Source organism: Nomascus leucogenys, chromosome 1a (assembly GCF_006542625.1).
Source record: "Nomascus leucogenys isolate Asia chromosome 1a, Asia_NLE_v1, whole genome shotgun sequence".
Lineage (NCBI taxonomy): Eukaryota > Metazoa > Chordata > Mammalia > Primates > Hylobatidae > Nomascus > Nomascus leucogenys.
Window position 1 is genome coordinate 30,206,029 of NC_044381.1, and position 13,749 is coordinate 30,219,777.

A 13,749-nucleotide genomic window follows, 5' to 3' on the forward strand; every position below is an offset into this window, starting at 1 on the left:
TTCCTCATTTCCATCTGAGACCACCTCAGCCTCAACTTTATTGTCCATATCACTATGAGCATTTTGGTCAAAGCCATTCAACAAGTCTCTAGGGAGTTCGAAACTTCCCCACATTGTCCTGTCTTCTCCCGAGCCCTCCAAACTGTTCCAGTTCCAGTCGCTTTCACATTTTCGGGTATCTTTTTCAGCAGCACCCCACTCTACTGGTACCAATTTACTGTATTAATCAGTTTTCACCCTGCTGATAAAGACATACCCTGCTGATAAAGGCAATTTACAAAAGAAAGAGGTTTAATTGGACTTACAGTTCCACATGGCTGGGGAAGCCTCACAATCATGGTAGAAGGCAAGGAGGAACAAGTCACGGCTTACATGGATGGCAGCAGGAAAAGAGACAAAGAGCTTGTGCAGGGGAACTCCTCTTTTTAAAACCATCAAATCTTGTGAGACTTATTCATTATCAGGAAAACAGCATGGGAAAGACTTGCCTCAAGATTCAGTTACCTCCCACTGGGTCCCTCCCACAACATGTGGGATTTCAAGATGAGATTTGTGTGGGGACACAGCCAAAGCATATCAGCAGGAGATAGTCCAATATAAACTATTTTACCATACTATCCCCTGGATTCCAGCGGTTGAATGAATGAATCTTTATCTTAGGTAAGACTTCCAGAGCAGAAGTATCAAAATTGGTGTTTATTCATAGGAGGAAACAATCTAGTCAAGTGCTTTTCATTATCGGTTTCACATGAAAATCTCCCAATGAAAACTTTAATAATCTATGTGACCAGTACTACCCTAAATCAATACTCTTTGGGGTTGACCAGGCATCAGTATCTGTTAAAACTCCCCAGGTAATTTAAATATACAGCTAAAGTTGAGAAACACTGACTTTGAAAGAGGGTGAAGGGTAAGAGCAGTATATCCACATTTGAGCCCTGAAAACTTTATTTCTGTAACAGGTCTCACCCAAATCTTGAGTCTTCTATTCTTGCATGGTCATAGGACAGAAACTTAAATTGCTCACTGTAGCTTCTGTCTCTTCCAGCTTGAAATAGTCTGTTTCAAGTTAAATCAAGCCTATTTCAGACACTTCGTCTTGACCACAAGTTGAATCAATTTCTACTTTTTCCTTCTGTCTTTTTCTGTATTTATGTGGTAGTGGATGCGGAGACATAAGTTCTTGGGTAGCATACATACCATTTGGGGTGTTAGGCTGATGGGTAATGGCTGTCCTGTGAATCTTCATTAGCTTCCTTATATGTATCCATTACCCATCAAGTCTCTGGGCAACATGTTATGCCTTGAAGTTCCTTGTTTTTACAGCTGCTGTTGAAGTCTGGTGTCACAGCTAGAGCCTATGACCTTGAGGTCTCCAATTCCTTTTTCCCCTCAACCAGGACCCAAGCCTCCATTAATTTACCATTTCCTCATTTTTAATTCCCCCTGGCGCATCTGAAACCAAGCTAGTTTTTAAACAAGGATTTATTAAAAGTGCAACTTTAATAATAATAAATGAGAATATCACAAGTAACACATAAATAGTTAGAATGTAGAAGAAAAAGACATTAAAGCGTATTTATATTAGAAGTCCAAATTAAAGAGAACTAAACTTAAAGAGGTATCTAATAGCATTTATGCCTCTTACCTAAATTCTGCCTTAATTGTTAATCACTTCCTATTTTCTTCCAGGTCCCTTGTCTTAGGAGCTGCCTGTTCTAAAGACAACTGACTCTGATAATATCTTAGCCTTTTAGGAGGATTTCCCCTTCATACAGTGTATCATCAGAATATCATAATTCAACTACCTATTTTATTTATAAAAGAAAAAATACAGTATCAAGTGACTCATTTCCTTCAGTTTTAAATAGCAAGCTATAAAATATATAAAATAAACAGAAACTTTTTTAATGATCAAAAATTAAAGTGATAGACATACAAATTTTAAATAATATAAACACATTTGAAAGCAAAATGCACATTTTTGTGTGAAAAACAATTGAAATGAGAGACACATAGATACTTTGAATAATATAATTAGTAAGTTTGAATACATAAAGCACATTTTTTCAAGAATTAAGAGAAGGTTTGTACAAGTTACATACATGTCTTTCTTCAAACTTGAAGCACACTTCCCTCAAATACATGAAGAATTTCAGACTCAGACTAATTAATTTGTCTCAGCATTCACTCCTGCTAAATGTCTCCTTCCTGTCTGTGGTACTTTTCTCGGAGATGAGTCTTTATTAGGCTGAGAGGTAGGAGCTCCCAGGGAAAACTATGGAGCTGGGGCAAATGGAATCTAAACTGTAGTCAACTAGACAACCCAAAGTCTCTATCCAAGGAACATTATTGCGAGTCTAGGGAATAAGTGAATGGCCACACGCATAGCATAAAAAAGCAAGGGGCCGGGTGCCATGGCTCACGCCTGTAATCCCAGCACTTTGGGAGGCTGAGGCAGGCGGATCACCTGAGGTCGGGAATTTGAGACCAGCCTGGCCAACATGCTGAAAACCCATCTCTACTTAAAAAATACAAAAATTAGTCTGGTGTGGTGGTGGGCACCTGTAATCCCAGCTACTCGGGAGGCTGAGACTGGAGCATTGGCTTGAACCCAAGAGGCAGAGGCTGCAGTGAGTGGAGATCATGCCACTCCAGCCTGGCAACAGAGCGAGACTCTGTCTCAAAAAATCAATCAATCAATAATAAAAAGAAGCAAGGAATGCAGAGGAGCAAATTCAAATAATTGTAATGAATTGACATTATCTAAAACCTTACTATTAACACTAAAACTGTAGTTCCTCGATTAATATTGCCTAGGTGCATATTAGAAATGCATTATCTCAGCAGGGCACAGTGGCTCATGCCTGTCATCCCAGCACTTTGGGAGGCTGAGGTAGGTGGATCATGAGGTCAGGAGATCAAGATCATCCTGGCCAACATGGTGAAACCCTGTCTCCACTAAAAATACAAAAATTAGTTGGGCATGGTGGCATATGCCTGTAATCCCAGCTACTCGGGAGGCTGAGGCAGGAGAATCTATTGAACCTGGGAGGCAGAGATTGCAGTGAATGGAGATCACGCCACTGCACTCCACCCTGGTGACAGAGCGAGACTCCGTCTCAAAAAAAGAAATGCATTCCCTCAGACCCCACCACAGACCTGTGAATTTTAAGATTTCCAGATAGTTTGCAGGCACATTAAAGTTCAGCAACTGATCTAGGATGTAGCTGAAAAACAAAGCAATGGTCTCTAGAGTTCTAGGGTAATATTTCGATCCTTCATTATTACAGAGCTAACTTGGATAGTAAATGATATCAAGGAGTGGGGAATAAAACAGGGGAGGGAAATCCCACTTATTTTGAATATAAAAAAGACTCATGCAATGATTTGGTCTCAGTATGGCATTTAGTGGTGGAAAGTAAGAGGCAGTGAATGCTAAGTGTTTACTGGATGATGTGAGTTAAGACAGCAATGAATCTATATTAACACTAATTCCGGTTAAAGAATGTTTGACCTGAAATGCCTCTCCTGTGATGAGGGTCAATGCTTCTCTTTTGATTAGGCTGGAAGGAAATGAAAAGCATTTCTAATTGAGTTTCAAAGGTCCAGGAATAGCAGTGATAACTCAAAATAAACATTAAATGCTAATTCAAATATTTGATGGTAACAGGGATTGAAATGGAAAGCACACTTAATTAGCCAAGGTCTTAAATCTTGAGTTTTATCACACCTCATAAATGAGACTTGAGTGAATTGTGAGTCTGATATGAGAGCTTCTAAAATCTTCCCCTCAAAACAATAGTCAACGTTAAACGTCAAAGTTAAATTGAGGGTTGGAGTTGTTTCTTTTCACATGGCTTTGCATAATCTAACAATTTTCTTCCACTGAAATGGCTTTGGTAGAAATGTATTTGCATATAATTATGGTTTCTTGATTTCCATTTGTTCTTTTATCATACATTTATTAACACCTTTTATGTACTGGATAATGAGCTGGGTTCTGGGAATACAGAACTAAATGAAGCCAGTCCCCGACCTTCGGGGGCTGAGGAGGTGGAGAAGCATCCACATCAATAGGGAAAAAATTCTTCACAGTGCTTTAAATGAGGGATAAAGAAAAAGAGGAGGGACTGGTGGAATATAAGACTAGAATGTCAGACAGAGGAAAGAAAATATATTGAAAAAATGTTTAATATGTATAAATTTTATTAGTGTACAAAATGGTTAATACTGAATATCTCACTGAATCATTTCAGGAACCATGTAAAGTAGACCTTAATCCTCTTTTACAAATGAAGAATCTGAACCTGAAGGAAGATTAGAGACTCATTCAGGAACTTACAGGCAAATGGTGGTACCTGAATGAGAAATCAGGTTTTCTAACCTTAGAATCCCACATAATTAGCTCATCAATCCAGGACTACTATAAGTGACAGCGTGTCCAAGAATAACATTTTAGAATATTTTGGGATCCTCATCCATGTAACTGTGAACGTGGTCTTGGTAAAGGATATATCACTCAATTAATTGATTGACTGATTGACTGATTGATTTTGTGTGTTTTGCTGATTAGATAGATTCCCCTCTTCCACTTGCTGCTCTTTCTCTATCCCTCTGAAATCTGGCCACTTGTAAAAAGTGAATAAATAAGTAAATAAATAAATGCCTTCCAATTTTTAGCTAAAGATTGCTGTTTGACCTACACTTCGTGAATTTGCAAATATATGTATCACTTTATTCAATGACTATAATGCACCTACTATGTGCAAAGTATTATGCTGAGACTCTGTGGAACTTAAAGTTTTTTGTAATCTGTCTCAAAGCAACTAAATCAGAATCCCTGGTAGTTAGACGCAAGCATCAGTGGTTGGTAAACCTTCCCAAGTGATTTCAGTGTGCACCTAGAGGCCATGACTAAGTATAATGTAGTGTGAAATAGCTACTGCAGGAGTAACAGCAGCTAATTGTTACTGAACACTCATCATAGGCCAGGCAACATGCTAAGCTCTTTCACTGGATAATCTTTTAAACAATCTTAACCACAACCCAGTGAAGACAGTGTTATAGTTACCCATTCTCTCCATTTTATACATAAGAGAAGCAAGGCTTTATTAGAGGCTAATTAGTGTGTTCCAGGTCAATGGTGAACCTAAAATTTATGACTCTAGATTCTAGGTACTAGCCACAAGATTATACTGCCTTCCTACAATAAATTTAAACAGAAGTAAGATGTTTTTGAGAACTATTTTCACAAAGTTAAATCTGGAAAACAATTTGGGTAAAGTTAGTTGAATATTTAAGTAAAAATTTATCCAGTGAAGAAGAAAGAGGAAGAAAATAAGGACAGGGAAAAAATAGGCTCCAAGCGAATTAAGATCTCCTCCATTATTTCCTTTGAAATTGGGAAAAGTATTTTGATGCAGACCTATGGATTAGAAAAATATACCTATAGAGTTTGAGGATGAGTGGTCAAAACAAGAAGAAATAAAAATTAAAACTATCCCTAAACAGCCGTCAGGAACAGCGTGTCCTACAGCTATAGGGAAGGAGGCCCCTGTAGCAGATCTTGAGGCAAACATCTAAGAAGGGATCTGTGCCCTCAGAAGAGGGAACAATGAATAGAGAGTGGAGTGTGTGTCTTCAGTGGGATTCTAGAACATCAGACAAAGATGACACCTGAGGTCTGTGGCCATGCACACTTCCAGCTTCATATGCTGAGGAATTCTTAGCACAGAAACATAGTCTGCCTGCTTGATGTTTGTCTTATGTGAGGCATTATAGCACATTGGCTACCATATATACATAGCATGTAGCCTGGGCTTGGTTCAATCCTGGCCCTAAAATAGAGTGATAATAATAATTTTATAGGGTTATTGTGATAATTACAAGGTATTCTATATATAAGAATATAGTAATATATTCTTAAATATTGGACTATTGGGCCTATAGTATCCTCTCAATAAAATTTAGTTTAAATTATTGTTATTAGTCCATTAAATAAAAACACAACTGTATTAGTCCATTCTTGCACAGATAAAAAGAACTACCTGAGACTGGGTAATTTATAAGGAAAAGAGGTTGAATTGTGCTCATGGTTCTGTGGGCTATACAGGCTTCTGCTTTTGGGAAGGCCTCAGGACACTTACAATCAAGGCAGAAGACGAAGGGGAAGCAGACACGTCTTCACAGGGCTGGCAGGAGAGAGAGAGAGCACGTGACAAGGGAGGGGCTACAGACTTTCAAACAGTCAAATCTCATGAGAACTCTGTCATGAGACAGCACTAGGGGGATGGTGCTAAACCATTAGAAACCACCCCCATGATCCAATTACTTCCCACTAGGCTCCACCTTCAACACTAGGGATTACAATTCAACATGAAATTTGAGTGGGGACACAAATCCAAAGCATATCAACAACATAACTAGTAAGAATAATTCACTATATTTTAGTTAAATCCAGAATTTCTGAGAAAGAGGAAAGATGTACCACATGACAATATTCTTTGAAAAAAGCCATAAACTTTGGGGAAAATGTACAGTTGTTGATGCTCTAGATGTATCAAGATAAGTGTGAGGGAGCATAGTTTAATGGTTAAGAACACAGGTATTGGAGTTCCATTGCCTGCCAATTATTAGCTTTGTGACTTTGAGCAAATTACTTCATCTCTCTGAGCTTCAATTCTGTCATATTCAAATTGCGGGTAAGAATAGCATTAAATATTTTAGAGTTGAATGTGTTAATATTTGTAAAGCTCTTAGAGCAGTGTCCTGTGTATAGTAAGTATGATATTGGGAGGTGAGGCCAGCTGGACTTCCTGGGTCATGTGGGGACTTGGGGAACTTTCCTGTCTTACAAGAGGATTGTGAAATGCACCAATCAGTACTCTGTAACACACACCAATCAGTGCTCTGTAAAATGCACCAATTAGCAGGATTCTAAAAGTAGCCAATCAGGGGGAAGATTGAAAAAAAGTGCACTCCAATAGGACAAAAACGGAACATGGGAGGGGACAATAAGAGAAGAAAAGCTGGCCACCCCAGCCAGCAGTGGCAACCCGCTCAGGTCCCCTTCCATGCTGTGGAAGCTTTGTTCTTTTGCTCTTCATGGTAAACCTTACTACTGCTCACTTTTTGGCTCCGTGCCACCTTTAAGAGCTGTAACACTCACTGCAAAGGTCTGCAGCTTCATTCTTGAAATGAGCAAGACCACGAACCCACCAGCAGGAACCAACTCTGGACACAATATTAGAGTGTATTGAATCAAATTAACTGTCACATAGAGATACAAGCTTGCTAGTAAGCTTGAAGGGAAGACCTGGTTAATTCTGAATGAGTAGTTTGGGGAAATTTTCTTGGTAGAAGTGGCATTTTAGGTGGCTTGCACACTATCACTATAAGGCTTTTGACTCATACCCTGATGTTTAGTGAGTCAGGAAGGATATTTTTGGATGATTCTTCCTACTGCCTATACCAGATGTAAGGCTAAATGGCCTTCAACATTAATGGAAAGGCAAGGAATTTTGGCTCATGATAAAGAAAGACAAGTCCAGGGTTAAATACATGATAGAGGTAATCATAATCTAACTAGAAATCAGTTACCGTAATGACAAGAGAGGAGAGTGTCTACCTTTTCCTGTCTATCAAAGCACATGTCCTCAACCTAGACCCTCTCAGGATAAGGAAACCTGGCATTCTTATTCCTTCAGCTTTGTGGAAGGGAAGGAGATTCTACAAAGATACAAATCTCGTGGCCCTAGTGAGAGGTGACAACATGCTGGCAGTCCTCGCTCGCTCTTGGCTGCTCCTCGGCCTTGGTGCCCACTCTGGCCACGCTTGAGGAGCCCTTCAGCCCTCCACTACACTGTGGGAGCCCCTCTCTGTGCTGGCCGAGGCCGGAGCCGGCTCCCTCTGCTTGCAGAGAGGTGTGGAGGGAGAGGCGTGGGCGGAAACTGGGGCTGCATGCGGTGTTCCCGGGCCAGCTTGCGTTCCAGGTGGCCGTGGGCTCAGTGAGCCCCACACTCAGAGCGGCTGGCAGGCACCACCGGCCCCAGGCTGTGAGGGGCTTAGCACCCCGGGCCGGCAGCTTTGGAGGGTGCGCTGGGTCCCCCAGCAGTGCTGGCCCGCCAGAGCTGCACTCATTCTTGCCGGGCCTCAGCTACCGCCCCGTGGGGCAGGGCTCGGGACCTGCAGCCTGCCATGCCTGAGCCTCCTCACCACTGTGGGCTCCTGCATGGCTCGAGCCTCCCCCGACGAGCGCCGCCTCCTGCTCCGTGGCGCCTGGTCCCATCAACCGCCCAAGGGTTGAGGAGTGCGGGTGCACGCCCTACAGCCTGGTGTGGGATCCACTAGGTGAAGCCAACTGGGCTCCTGAGTCTAGTGGGGACTTGGAGAACTTTTATGTATAGCTGGAGGATTGTATACACAGCAATCAGCACCCTGTGTCTAGCTCAAGGTTTGTAAATGCAGGCCAATCAGCACTCTGTATCTAGCTGATCTGGTGGGGACTTCGAGAACCTTTATGTCTAACTAAAGGATTGTAAATACACCAATCAGCACTCTGTGTCTAGCTCAAGGTTTGTAAGCACACCAATCAGCACCCTGTGTCTAGCTCAAGATTTGTAAATGCACCAATCAGTGCTCTGTGTCTAGCTAATCTAGTGGGGACTTGGAGAACTTTTGTCTCTAGCTCAGGGATTGTAAATGCACGAATCAGCACCCTGTCAAAACAGACCAATCAGCTCTCTGTAAAACAGACCAATCAGCTTTCTGTAAAATGGACCAATCAACAGGATGTGGGTGGGGCCAGATAAGGGAATAAAAGCAGGCTACCCAAGTGGGCAGTGGCAACCCACTGGGGTCCTCTTCCCCAGTGTGGAAGCTTTGTTGTTTTGCTCTTTGCAATAAATCTCTTTGGGTCCACACTGAGTTTATGAACCGTAACACTCACTGCGAAGGTCTGCAGCTTCACTCCTGAGGTCAGCGAGACCATGAACCCATCGGGAGAAGTAAACAACTCCAGACAGGAGGAACGAACAACTCCAGATGTGCTGCCTGAAGAGCTGTAACACGCACTGTGAAGGTCTACAGCTTCACTCCTAAAGCCAGCGCGACCATGAACCCACCAGCAGAAAGGAACTCCGAACATGTCCGAACATCAGAAGGAACAAACTCTGGACACACCATCTTTAAGAACTGTAACACTCACCGCAAGGGTCCACGGCTTCATTCTTAAAGTCAGTGAAACCAAGAACCCACCAATTCCGGACACACTAGCACTGTGGCTTAATGTATATCCTTGATCCTAACTCATTTTTATGGAACCAGTGATGATGGGGCACAAAAAAGAGCCTGGACAGCCTTCAGAAGTCAATTTTCCCCTACCTTTGATTCTTTCCTTTAATAATCTCAACAAGACTAGTAGTCAGCTGGAGACATTGTTGAACCATTTAGGACAGAAAAATGATCAATGGATTAACAGAAAATGCCTCTTTCTACCTTTGTGTGGTCCCATGACTAAATGTTTCAACAAAATGTTGTAGAAAAAAACTAGTTCTTGTCACACGACCAGGAAAAGTTAGGCATGCAGACACTTTGAAGGATGAAGGGGAATGGCATTTTTTGGGTGAAAAGGAAAAAAGCCTCTCAGCAAAGCGAGAGGGGTTCCTGTTAACAGGCCCCCATCTCACAGATTGAATCACAGGTCAACACACAGGAGCAGGAGAGGCCAGGCTCCTCCCCTCTGCAAATGGCGGGAACTTCCTGTGGCTCCACCCTGTTCTCCCAGTGCCCAGGCCAGTGCGAGATTCTCCGGGGACCCTCCCCCTTATCTTCCTCCTGCGTCTATCAAAATTACATGTAATCATGTGATTTGAAAGTCTGGTCGGTTAATTTTTGCTAAGCAATAGGAATGCAGTGATGAGGGCAAAACACATCTGGGTTCAGCTCTCAGGGAGCAACTGAATTAAATTAGGCTTCATATTATACTGAGGTCAGATCAATCAGAGGGGACTTAAAAAAAACAAGAATTCTTAAGGAGACCAAAATTGTCTCAGTCTAACAAAAGATTGAAACACAGAGTAAATAATAGGGAATGAGTTTAAACAAAGTTAGCAAGATTATATACAAGGTGAGAAAGAAAATTCAAGGTTTAATGCAAATATATAATTTAAGCAAACAGATATAACATCCTATCACAGAAATGCTTAACAAAATCAAATGTTTGAAGTCTTATATTTAGAAGACGTGTAATCAGACAAACTGACCAGAAAGTCCTATTTTGTTGCCCTAATTATTGACAAATATAAAAAAGTTCTCTTAATCAACATTGACAAGAAACCAGGTATGCACATTTCATCTTTCAAAAAACTATTTTCCAGCTAGCCAGTATCTTCATTTATATTGCTCCTGTGGTTGCAAGATGTATATATATATTCTTCCTCTTTCAATTTTTTTTGTCTTGTTCATGAGGAAATTTTCCATAGAGCATTTGCATTCAAGTACATATGTCTATAAATGTGATTTAACCTACATTTTTTTAAACTAAAGTATGTCTATGTAATTAAAATTTCCTAATTTTGATTTTTACAGAGCTTATAGTCTTGCAGGGACCAATTAGAATGGCAGATCATCCCCTTAGGCCTTCATCAAAATCCCTTTTGATACTGTTCTCTAAAGCCTATAAAATGGGTCAGTACAGGAATTAATTGAGTGACCCCAAGGGCATACTATACATCAGGATAATTATCCATGCTTCTATTTCCCCTTCTGCTACCTACTCACTAGACAAGTTTATAGGAGGTGTGGCAACTCAAGGCAGAGCCCAGATAATATAAGACCAGCATTTCAAATGCCCCAAATTTGCCACCAAACCTATACATTTTAACAATATTAACCCTTCATGTTATCATAAAAACCTGTTTCTACTGCTGGGAAATTTAACAACTGAAATGAAATAAAGATCTAGATTATGTCTAAAAGCATCTTCTCTCCTGTATTTCCTCCTTATTTTACTGAGTGTCAGTCAAAGGAGAACTCACATAGATGTCTTGGTAGAGAAATAGGGTCAGCAGTTCCACGTACTCCCTTCTGCAGAAGTAGTGGAGTATTTTGGGCACCTCCACTGGGACTACTTCCAACTAGAAAACTCTCCCACATTCTATTAAAGTCCTAGAGAGACCGCAAAGACATACAAGAACATCACAACACCAGCCCCACACTTCATTCACAAAATGCCCTGGACCCACAGGACCTTGGCAGCCCCTAAAATCTAAACGTATTCCCATAAACAAAAGCATTTTCCACCAAAGACCTTGTCATAACTGAGGGACAAACTAAGAAGGAAAAATAATAGTTTAAGATAGCAATTTTTTTTTTTGGCTTATGTTAGCTTTTCCAGGATTCCTGTCAATTTCCCAAGTCCAGTGCCTATGAATTGAAACCTCATATGAGAGAAATCTCTCACTCAGAGATTAGCTGTGGTATTCTGCTTCTTATATTCTGAGGGAACAATAAAACAAAACAGAGGGCAATAACTTTGTGAAATCTGTCCTGCATATGCATACATAAATTAAGAGAAATTTGTTAAAATATCCTCATCTTAAACAAATGTATAAGGGGCCGGCTGTGGTGGCTCATGCCTGTAATCCCAGCACCTTGGGAGGCCAAGGCAGGCGGGTCATCTGAGGTCTGGAGTTTGAGACCAGCCTGGCCAACATGGTGAAACCCTATCTCTATTAAGAATACAAAAAATTAGCCAGGCATGGTGGCAGGCGCCTGTAATCCCAGCTACTCAGGATGCTGAGGCAGGAAAATCATTTGAACCTGGGAGGCAAAGGTTGCAGTGAGCCGAGATCTCACCACTGCACTCCAGCCTGGGCAACAGAGCAAGACTTCATCTCAAAAAAAAAAAAAAAAATGTGTAAGGTTGTATTCAACATTTCTCTTTATTGATGCTATTTTTCCCTTTTATGTCATTTATAGTCCATTAGTCTTAATTCACAGTTCCTCTTTAGACCAGAGTTCTTGACATCCCAGTTTTTTATTGATTGTGGTCCTTCACCAGGGCTAGAATTTCCACTCTTTCATGAACTCAGAATTTTACTTACTACAAAGATTAGTATTACTTATGGCCTTGCATTTCCTCTTCTCCCAAATTCTTGCTCCCCTCCTTGAAGTGTTCTATTTTCAGAAGAACCACCATACCATGTTCCTTAGCCATTTGCTGACATTTAAATTACTATGTAACAATAGCTGCAGCTTCAGCCCCCAACTCCTGAATTCCTTAGACTCTGGATTCTCCCTCCCAGGGAAGTTTTTCTTTCTGGGTCTACATTTGTCCCTTCTGGAGAATAGACTTAGGAATGGGGTGTGCTATTCTTTTTGCTTTTTTTTTTTTTTTTTTTTGGCTGAGTCTTGCTCTTGTCGCCCAGGCTGGAGTGCAATGGCACAATTTTGGCTCACTGCAACCTCCGCCTCCTGGGTTCCAGCGATTCTCCTGCCTCAGCCTCCTGAGTAGCTAGGATTACAGGCGCCTGCCACAAGGCCCAGCTAATTTTTGTATTTTTTAGTAGAGACAGGGTTTCACTATGTTGGCCAGGCTGGTCTCGAACTCCTGACTTCAGGTAATCCACCCATCTCGGCCTCCCAAAGTATTGGGATTACAGGTGTGAGCCACTGCCTCCGGCCTCCTTTTGCTTTCTAAACCTGTGCCTTAGGGTCCAGTGTGAGTACCTGCATATACTTCGCCCTCAAACGTTGTTTTCCTTGAATTTCCTGACCTTCAGAAACCTTTTCTACTCTAGTTGCAGCAGAAACATTCCTTGCATCTTTAGCTTATTACATATATCGTGAAATCTGATTAGACTGCCTCTAGAAATTCATTTCTGTTTTACTTTAGTGTTTCTCAATGCCGTTTTGAAAACACCAGTTGACATTTTAACACTACAATGTGCTTCTTGGTAGACTTTGTGTAAAACTAATGTATGCTGAGTTTGAATGTCTTCCTTTCTTTTACTATATCCCACAGCTCATGTTTTAGATAGACCAAAACCTTGTATAAGATTTTCTTATTCCTTAAGTTTCTGATAGTTGTCTTATAAAATGCAAACAACTGTTTTTGGTGACAGTCTTGCTCTGTCACTCAGGCTAGAGTATAGTGGTGGCTCAGTACAATCTCCACCTCCTGGCTTCAAAGGATTCTCCTGCCTCAGCCTCCTAAGTAGGTGGGGCTACAGGCGTGCATCACCACACCTGGCTAAATTTTTTTTTTTTGTAATTTTAGTAGAGATGGGGTTTTGCCGTGTTGGTCTCAATCTCCTGACCTCAAGTGATCCCCCTGCCTTGGCCACCCAAAGTGCTGGGATTACAGGCGTGAGCCACCATGCCAGGCTTGTTGCCTTCTTACTTGCTGATTGTGACTATCCCTTTGCCTATCAGTAATTCTGATAACTAGAGTCACAGTGTTGGATATAGACCATTTACTTTTCTTAATAGCTATTGAATTTTTAATTAATTCACTTAATTTTTCTTCACTTCAGTGCAAGGACAGGGCATAACTTTTATGTACTAGTGATTCCCATTTCTCTTTGTCTTTATTGATAGACTCCAGAAAAGAACTGTGCTGGAACTCATACTTTGGGATCTGGGTCCCCTTAAATCCATGCTATTATCAAAATTTAGTAATAAGCTGCTGTCTTAGATCTTGGCTAGAGACAGAGGGGAAAAAAGACAAGAAGATTCTGATATGAA